Consider the following 10000-nt stretch of genomic DNA (forward strand, 5'->3'; position numbering starts at 1 on the left):
ATAATCTAATCATTCGCGCACATTAAAGCAAACTGGCGAAATGATCTTGTGATAGCCTAATAAGAGCAGTATGTCAGCTTGCTTATTTCCGAAGGCAACCCCGGACACATAAAAAGAAGCCAGTCTGTAAAAAGTGCTTCAACGCGACGCAGGTGAACGGATACACATCGAACCAGCAACTATTTCTCTCAGACACGGATCCCAACTTCTTCAAAGTGCATCATCTAATCATTCGCGCACATCAAAGCAAACTACTTCCACATTTCGCTTGTGCATTTGCTTTCTCTACATACATACAAGCGTTGAGCAGCTTGCAAGCCTTTCTCGCTGTGTCTGTCCGTGGCTGCTGCTCTCGAGCAGAGAGGGGAGGGGGTAAATCGGCTGTGTTGATTACGCTGGCGGCTTGACGCTGCTCTTAAGTCAAACGAATGTGATTTATTGTGTGACAACTGACAAGCGAACTTATTTCCAGTTTTGCCGACCCCCCAAATAAGCTCCCCCCTCCCCCAACATACAGGAAAATTTGCTGATAGATTCCCACATGCGCGAGCCGAAGTGTGAAGGGAAATGTCCGATATTGACTTACAGGTAATTTTCCGGTACGCATGTGGGAAAACGGCTAGAGAGAGAGAGAGAGAGAGAGAGAGAGAGAGAGAGAGAGAGTCAGCAGTGTGTAGTGTTAGTGTCAGATGAAAGCGAGGTTACATTCAGTATTATGCTAATTGAAGCTTGCTCCCTGATTAGGACCAATGGAGAGGGGCGATAACATGCGGTGTGTGTGTGTGTGTGTGTGTGTGTGTGTGTGTGTGATGTGTGTGTGTGTGTGTGTGTGTGTGTGTATGTGTGTGTGAGATGTGTATGTGTGATGTGTGTGTGTGTGTGTGTGTGTGTGTGTGTGTGTGTGTGTGTGTGTGTGTGTGTATGTGTGTGTGAGATGTGTATGTGTGATGTGTGTGTGTGTGTGTGTGTGTGTGTGTGTGTGTGTGTATGTGTGTGTGTGTGTGTGTGTGTGTGTGTGTGTGTCTCTCAGAGAAGGAGGTCTCATGCTGTGAAATCTAGACTGAGGTGATTAGTAAGGCATTAGTGGCTGTGTGCAACACCCTCAGAACATGCTGTCATGGACTGTGTGTGTGTGTGTGTGTGTGTGTGTGTGTGTGTGTGTGTGTGTGTGTGTGTGTGTGTGTGTGTGTGTGTGTGTTGAAATGAGTTCGCTCCTCAGCCTGGTCCAAGAGTGCATCTGCCCATACACACAAAGCCTAAACACCACTTGCAATCATTCACACACACACCCCCACACACACACACACGCACACGCGCACACGCACACACACACACACACACACACACACACACACACACACACACACACAGAGATATGACGTACTATGATAACAACATCAAACGATTATTTGTATCAGTCAAATTGTCGACCAGTGATTCAACCTTTTTCATAACACCACCCTTAAGCCCAATTTATGCTTTGTCTGCCGACACTTTTGAAACGGTCGCCGACAGAAATGAGGACTTGAGTCGACACTTTCAAATAAACACACATTTCCCAGTGTCTCTGCATCACACTGGACATCAACACTAGGCTAGCGGGAGACTTCTCCCCCTCCCTATACACGAAGGTTATGCGTAACGAACATGAATCTTACCGAGAGAGAGAGAGAGCTAAGCTAAAGTAGCTAACAGCTAAGCTAAGTATAACTGGCGTGTTAGCGTTAGCTAGTCGATCGGAAAAGCATGTAAACAGCAGTGAGATTAGTGAGAGTCGGTAAAAGGAGGAGAGACCCGCGAGTGCTTGTGCAGAACTAGTGCACGTTGTGTACAGCGGGTAATGAGCTGCTGTTATGAAGATTAAAGCCAGATTCACGGAGTTGAGAGCAGACAAACACTCGCAGGTGCATCATCCTCTCCAGTCTGCCTGATGCACATGACGCCTTCAGGACCCGTCGGTAAAGCACGCGAGTGTGGCCTTTGAGTGACATCTGTAATGTGTCCCAAAATAACCTGGGTTACCCTTACTATGTTATTGTGTGTTACTGGACAGACACACTAATAACTTTTCAGTCTGAGCCATCTTACATAGCCTACAGCAGGGATACTCAACTTGCTTTGCCCGGGGGCCACTTTCGTGAAATGATAGAAGGCCAGTGGCCAGTTAATAAACAATCAATATACATTTTTCTGTAGCGGATTGTAGGTTTTTGGGGTGTCAGCCGAAGTTTAGTCTGACAATGTTGCACACCGGATAGTTAGTTAGGTTAAGTACATACGACAATTTAGCTTAATTTAGGTCTATGATTTAGGTTATTTTTTTTTTTTTTTTTTTTATTTCACCTTTATTTATACAGGGATATCTCTTGAGAGCAAGCTCTCATTTTCAAGAGAGCCCTGGTACAGAGGAACACATACACAAGGTTTCAAGTTACAGACAGACAATCAAAACAACATTAAGAATAGGTGAAAAACCCACTTTCAAGTAAAACAAGAGCACCCATTATGTGGGAGACCTTCTAAAAGAGTTTTAAAGGAAACAAGAGGGATCAATGCTTCTATTTTCAGAGTGTCCTGAAGTCTATTCCAACTGTTGGGGGCATAGAAAGCAAAAGCACTCTTTCCTTGTTCAGTCCTCACACGTGGGATAGATAGTCTAATACAGGACTGTGAGCGAGTTTGATAACCTCCACTGTTATGAATGAGAAGTGAGGACAAATATGCCGGGAGTTTCCCAATTAAAGCTTTGTAAATAAATAAAAGACAGTGTTTTTCTCTACGAGCCATTAGGGAGGACCAGCCCACCTTTTCGTACAAAGTACAATGGTGTGTAAGAAAAGCATCGCCTGTGATAAAACGCAGAGCACTGTGATAAACAGCATCGAGGGACTTCAAAATGGGAGATGAGGCATGCATGTATACAACATCACCATAATCAAAAACCGACATTATTAATGATTGTACAACAGTTTTTCTGGCACTGAATGAAAAGCAAGATTTGTTCCTATATAGAAAGCCGATCTTCCTCCTCAGTTTCTTTGTGAGATGTTCAATATGAGTCTGGAAGGAGAGTCTGGTGTCTAACCAGATACCAAGGTACTTATAAGAATTTACTGATTCAATTTGCTCGCCTTGGAGCGTGTGCATACTAAGATTGACATTGGTGCAAAGAGATCTCGTGAACATCATCCACTTTGTTTTAGAAGAGTTTAAGACTAACTTGAGGTCAGATAGAGACCGTTGAAATGAGTCAAAAGCCATCTGAAGTGTTGAAACGGCCTGAGCTGGGGTCGCTCCAAAACAGTATAAAATAGTATCGTCCGCGTAATAATGGACATTGCAAAGTCCAGCGGGAGAAAAAATGTTATTAATATACAGTGTAAATAAAATAGGCCCAGAAATTGATCCTTGGGGCACGCCTTTACCGTTAGGCAGTGAGTCGGACCTAACACCATCGGCTACCACTGCCTGCTTCCTCTCGGTCAGGTAGCTGGAGAACCACCTGACCGAGAGTTCGTCCAGACCTGTGGCGGACAGTTTATCTAGTAAGATTGCATGGTCTACTGTGTCGAACGCTTTGGAAAGATCAACAAAGAGAGCTGCACAGTGCTGTCGGCTATCTAGACCATTCAGAATGTTATTTAAAACAAGGGATGTGGCCGTGACAGTGCTATGTCCCGGTCTAAAACCTGATTGATGGGACTGGAGAATATTGTGCGTGTCTAAAAATGTCCGAAGCTGTACGTTTGCTAATGATTCAAGCACTTTAGCCAGACAGCATAGTTTTGAGATGGGCCTATAGTTATTCAGATCGCTCCGATCACCTCCTTTGAAGAGGGGGGAAATCTGAGCTGACTTCCATACAGATGGAATCTCGCTGGTAGTGAATGTTAAATTAAATATGTGAGCAATTGGTGCTGCGATCAGGTCAGCGCTAAGGCGTAAGAGGAACGGTGTAATGCCGTCCTCGCCCGTGGACTTCTTAGTGTTCAGCTTTGCCAGAGCCTCGCGGACTTCATAATGCCTCACCGGCCTGAATGAGAAACGTTCACCTGCAAGGGGGGGGGTGGATAGGTCCTCGACCGCGGGGTCGTAAACATGGTCCGAGGGGGCCGTGTTGGTAGTGAGCCTATCAAATAAAAATCCCGCAGAGACAAAGTGGTGGTTAAAAGTGTTACACATCTGCAGTTTATCTAAAATTATCTCACCCGCAGCATTAATCTGGGGGGGGAGAGCAGATGTGGGTGCGGAGCTGAGAGATTTGACAGTTTTCCAGAAATCTGATGAGTTGCTAAAAGAGGTTAAATAGTAATCAGCTTTGGCTTTTCTGATTATACCAATAGTTTTATTTCTCGTATTTCTAAAATGAAGCCAGTCTGCGGACTTACCGGTCAGTTTGGCTTTCGCCCAGGCAGAGTCTCTGAGACGCAGGGCAGATTTGACGTCCACTGTGAACCAGGGGCTAGAACGGTTCTTTACTCTCAGCTTCTTATAGGGGGCATGTTTGTCTGCTATCAAATTAAAAACATGAGAAAAGTAATCTAAAGCTGACTCAGGGTCAGGGATTAAACATAATCTCTCCAAATCAGAGTAAAAAAGGTCATATAAAAAGCCCTGATCAGAAAATGTTTTAAAATTTCGTTTTTTAATAAACTTACCATTTGATTTAAAAGTCTTGGTCAATCTGACACAAGCTATGGGGCAGTGGTCACTAATTCCCTGGGCAAAGACCCCTCCCTGAGGGTACTTATCTGGTCTGTTTGTAAGGATGATGTCTATGAGAGTGGATTTAGCTGGATTGTTTACATTTGGCCTAGTAGGGTGTTGAATGAGCTGAGATAAGTCTAGTTGTGAGCATAAGTGTTTCAGATTGACGGATGAATCAGTTAACCAATCGGCGTTCAGGTCCCCCAGTATTATTAATTCCCCCGCTAATCATAGATTATGTAAGGGATAATGTATTGTGAGCCGGTGATTACTGGCGAAATCATGACCGACAGGTGAATGATTGAGCCCGACGCGCAGCGGAGGACTTAATCATTCACCTGAAGGTCATTATTTCCAGTAATCACCGGCTCACTATACATTATCCCGCTTAGAACACGGCCTACAACTAAATTATTCAATAATCTGACAAAAATAATTATTCAAATAGATTTTTTAATAGCGTTTTCAACGACAAAGCGGTTTCATTCGTAATTGGCACACAAGACACCACAGCTGCAACTGGTTGGCCTAATTAGTAGTGTCTGCAGACAAAATGCTCTTATCAACTGATTAATCCAGGTGTGGCAGAGCAGCGGTCGGTTGTCGAGAAATAATGACCGGTGAATCTTGTTGATTGACCAATCAGAATCGAGTATTCAAGAGAGCCGTGTTCTAATGAAAGATATTCCCTATTCCAGGCTGAAATGCTATAACAGAAGTGGAGTATTGGCCAGAATGACATGAACATTTGGACACTTATTCAGCGGGTATCTTACATGTTGTGTTCAGATGCACTGTAAAAAAAAAGAAAAGAAAAAAAAATTGCAATTCCATCGCGGGCCACACAGTTGAGTATCACTGGCCTACAGTGTGCTGTGCCAGTGCTGCAGTTCATATTTTTCTATTGTGTTTCTATTTTCAATGAGACAGGCAAAGGACCTGTCTCAAACATTGACTGATATCACAGGATTGTGAAGAGTGCAATGTACATGGCTATATAATTTGTAAAGAGTGTGAAGAAACATATTGTATTAAGAGATACATAGAGATAGCCTACATCAGTGGTTTCCAAACTTTTTGTGCCCAAGGCACACCAAATGGCACTACAAAATCTCAAGGCACACCTATCTTGCCTAAGTCTATCAGTGCAAAATAACCTCTATTACTCTTATCACTCTAAATGTTTTTTTATTTACTAATGTCAAATAAAATTTGACAAAATATATTACTCAAGGAATTAATTTGAAACTTTGCAAAATTACTACATCAAAGCAGCAACACATCCACTTTTTGTATAGTTTAAACTTTTAGGGTACATTTGCAATTGCAATAATGCAAAATCCCAAGGCACACCTGGACTTGTCCTAAGGCACACCAGTGGCGTTATTCTTCTAACACAGAAACCGTGACCGTTGAGCCGAGGAGAGAAGCATAAATGCAGCAACATGAGCGACACTTTATTTTTCGTCCTCGACCATGTGCTGAGCGACACTGTCTAATAAGTATAAATTAAGCTTTACTTTAGTCCACATTAGAGTCACAAACCCAAATCAGAGAATATTTTATTGTCCAGAATCAAACAAAGCCCCCCCCACATCTCCCCCTCCCATCAACCCCCCCCCCCCCCAGTGTGCCCAGCAAAAACAAAATAAATGCTCTCTACATTCTCTCTTCTCATCTCTGCTCCTTACATCCCTCCCTCTCTCCTCTCCTCCTTTCCCCTCTTCCCCCCTGCTCAGCCATGTTGGAGGCTACAATAACTGTATGCACGCAGCACTGTGATCACACACACACACACACACACACACACACACACACACACACACACACACACACACACACACACACACACACACACACACACACACACACACACACAGGTGGGATATGCCTCCCACCTGTGTGCACACACACAGGTACAGACAAGAAGAGACAACAAACTGCATGGACCGCATGGAGTTTTTCTTTCCCATACAAACAAAAAACATACACGCACACACACTCATGCACAAGCACACACACGTACACACACACACACACAGGCACGTACACACACACACACACACACACACACACACACACTCATGCACAAGCACACGCACGCATGTACACACACACACACACACACACACACACACACACACACGCAATCTCAAATGGCCAACTATAGTACCCCAGGCAAAAATGGGATTACTCCATTTCTCTCTCTCCTCAGTGTGTGGGAGAGAGATGGACTGGGGCTATGGATATGAGTGTGTGTGTGTGTGTGTGTGTGTGTGTGTGTGTGTGTGTGTGTGTGTGTGTGTGTGTGTGTGTGTGTGTGTGTGTGTGTGTGTGTGTGCGTGTGCGTGCGTGTTTTTTTATGTTCGTGTGTGTGTGTGGTAAGAGCAACCGTGTATTGACAATTTGAATTGTGAACAGTGCAAAAGTGCCAACAGGCAGTGGTGAAAATCATTGATTTGGCATTTTTTTCCAAGTGGTTTTACTTAATAGGAAATGGGCTTTCAATCAGAACAGTTTCAGAACTCTGCTGCCAATAAATCTGCCAAAAATGATCAGCAGAACCCAGGAGAGTATTTTCCTTTTCCCTCGTCCAACCTTCATGCTTTCTCCTTCTTACCGTCTCTCTCTCTCTCTCTCTCTCTCTCTCTCTCTCTCTCTCTCTCTCTCTCTCTCTCTCTTTCTCTCTTTCCCTCTCTCTCTCTCTCTGTCAGTCTCTCTCTCTCTCTCTCTCTCTCTCTGTCAGTCTCTCTCTCTCTCTGTCAGTCTCTCTCTCTCTCTCTCTCTCTCTCTCTCTGTCACTCTCTCTCTCCTTGTCTCTGCCTCTAGCGTGGCAGCATGGTGTTTTAGTAAACAATGTGTACTGTGTTAGAGCGAGTGGCGAGTGTGAACACAGACAGAGTGTGAGGATATGATCAGTAAAGCTGAAGCTGAGCTGAGAACACAGACAGAGTGTGAGGATATGATCAGTAAAGCTGAAGCTGAGCTGAGAACACAGACAGAGTGTGAGGATATGATCAGTAAAGCTGAAGCTGAGCTGAGAACACAGACAGAGCGTGAGGATAAGATCAGTAAAGCTGAAGCTGAGCTGAGAACACAGAGTGTGAAGATATGATCAGTAAAGCTGAAGCTGAGCTGAGAACACAGACAGAGTGTGAGGATATGATCAGTAAAGCTGAAGCTGAGCTGAGAACACAGACAGAGTGTGAGGATATGATCAGTAAAGCTGAAGCTGAGCTGAGAACACAGACAGAGTGTGAGGATATGATCAGTGAAGCTGAAGCTGAGCTGAGAACACAGACAGAGTGTGAGGATATGATCAGTAAAGCTGAAGCTGAGCTGAGAACACAGACAGAGCGTGAGGATAAGATCAGTAAAGCTGAAGCTGAGAACACAGAGTGTGAAGATATGATCAGTAAAGCTGAAGCTGAGCTGAGAACACAGACAGAGTGTGAGGATATGATCAGTAAAGCTGAAGCTGAGCTGAGAACACAGACAGAGTGTGAGGATATGATCAGTAGGGGTGGGGGAAAAAATCGATTCACCTAAGTATCGCGATTTTTAGGATCGATCTTTTATTCCAGAATCGATAATCGCAAATTAATTTTTTTTTTTTTTTTTTTTTTTGGGTGCTTGCAGTCAGGCCACTCACTGAACAGCAGGCCAGGCGCCGCCTACTGGTTTACTAGTGGTTTTATTACTTTATTAGTTAGTCTGAAGTAATAATTACACTTCAGGGTTAAAGTGGGTGCATCTCATTGTAAAATTGGACTTCAAACGGCCCAAATCTGGCTTCAAACGGCCCAAATTTCACGCGCGTTGGCCCATATCGGCCTGGCCTGCTTGGTATCTAATGCCCGGCCTGAATTATGATCCCAGTCCGCCCCTGTTTTTAACTATATCGCCCAGCCCTACTCATGATATATAATATACAGTCTCTAGTGTATGATTCAACTTTTCCCATGTTCTAATCTAGTGTAAAAAAGCAAACAAACTGAAAAAATAAAAGAAAAAAATAAACAAAAATCGCAATAAATCGTAATATCGAATCGCAATAATCGTAGAATCGCAATACTTAAGAATCGCAATATAAATCGAATCGGCACCCAAGAATCGTGATAGTATCGAATCGGGAGATAAGTGAATCGCCACAGCCCTAATGATCAGTAAAGCTGAAGCTGAGCTGAGAACACAGACAGAGTGTGAGGATATGATCAGTAAAGCTGAAGCTGAGCTGAGAACAAAGAGTGTGAGGATATGATCAGTAAAGCTGAAGCTGAGCTGAGAACACAGACAGAGTGTGAGGATATGATCAGTAAAGCTGAAGCTGAGCTGAGAACACAGAGTGTGAGGATATGATCAGTAAAGCTGAAGCTGAGCTGAGAACACAGACAGAGTGTGAGGATAAGATCAGTAAAGCTGAAGCTGAGCTGAGAACACAGACAGAGTGTGAGGATATGATCAGTGAAGCTGAAGCTGAGCTGAGAACACAGACAGAGTGTGAGGATATGATCAGTAAAGCTGAAGCTGAACTGAGAACACAGACAGAGTGTGAGGATATGATCAGTAAAGCTGAAGCTGAGCTGAGAACACAGACAGAGTGTGAGGATATGATCAGTAAAGCTGAAGCTGAGCTGAGAACACAGAGTGTGAGGAGATGATCAGTGAAGCTGAAGCTGAGCTGAGAACACAGAGTGTGAGGATATGATCAGTGAAGCTGAAGCTGAGCTGAGCTGAGATCCAGGCAGTGAAGGATTTGACGATGTGTTTTCATAGAAGTCTCAACATGCCAGTGTGTGTGACACTGTGACAACCATGTGTGTCTCCTGCATTTCTAAATTTCTAAAAACAAAAACGTTTCCTGCAGGCTACTGTAACAGCCCAAGTGAGGGCTGCCCCTCCTGCTGCCTGTGGCTTCACAACACTTATTTGTGACGGACTATTGAAAAGTATATTCCACTCCGATCCCCTGATTCATATTCTGACAGCCTAACCTGTATGAGCGAGTCTAGATGATCAAATGCAAGTAGGCTTCTGTCTGTCTACCTGGATGCTGTCTCTCTCTCTCTCTCTCTCTCTCTCTCTCTCTCTCTCTATCTCTCTCTTTCTCTGTCTGTCTATCTGCCTGGATGCTGTCTCTCTCTCTCTCTCTCTCTCTCTCTCTCTCTCTCTCTCTCTCTGTCTGTCTGTCTATCTGCCTGGATGCTGTCTCTCTCTCTCTCTCTCTCTCTCTCTCTGACAGGGTAATTAGCAGGACCGTGGGGTGCACCATGCATTACCCACGCTGCTTTTT

General features: G+C 44.1%; 1 protein-coding gene across 1 annotated transcript in view; it reads right to left on the bottom strand.

Annotated features, from left to right (window-relative positions):
- Positions 1-10000, bottom strand: part of znf423 (zinc finger protein 423) — a gene marked incomplete at both ends in the record, with an annotated part of 58779 nt that overhangs the window by 13933 nt on the left and 34846 nt on the right. The window lies entirely within an intron of this gene.

The sequence above is a fragment of the Poromitra crassiceps genome, assembly GCF_964638095.1.
Source record: "Poromitra crassiceps genome assembly, contig: HAP1_SCAFFOLD_393, whole genome shotgun sequence".
Taxonomy (NCBI): Eukaryota; Metazoa; Chordata; class Actinopteri; order Beryciformes; family Melamphaidae; genus Poromitra; species Poromitra crassiceps.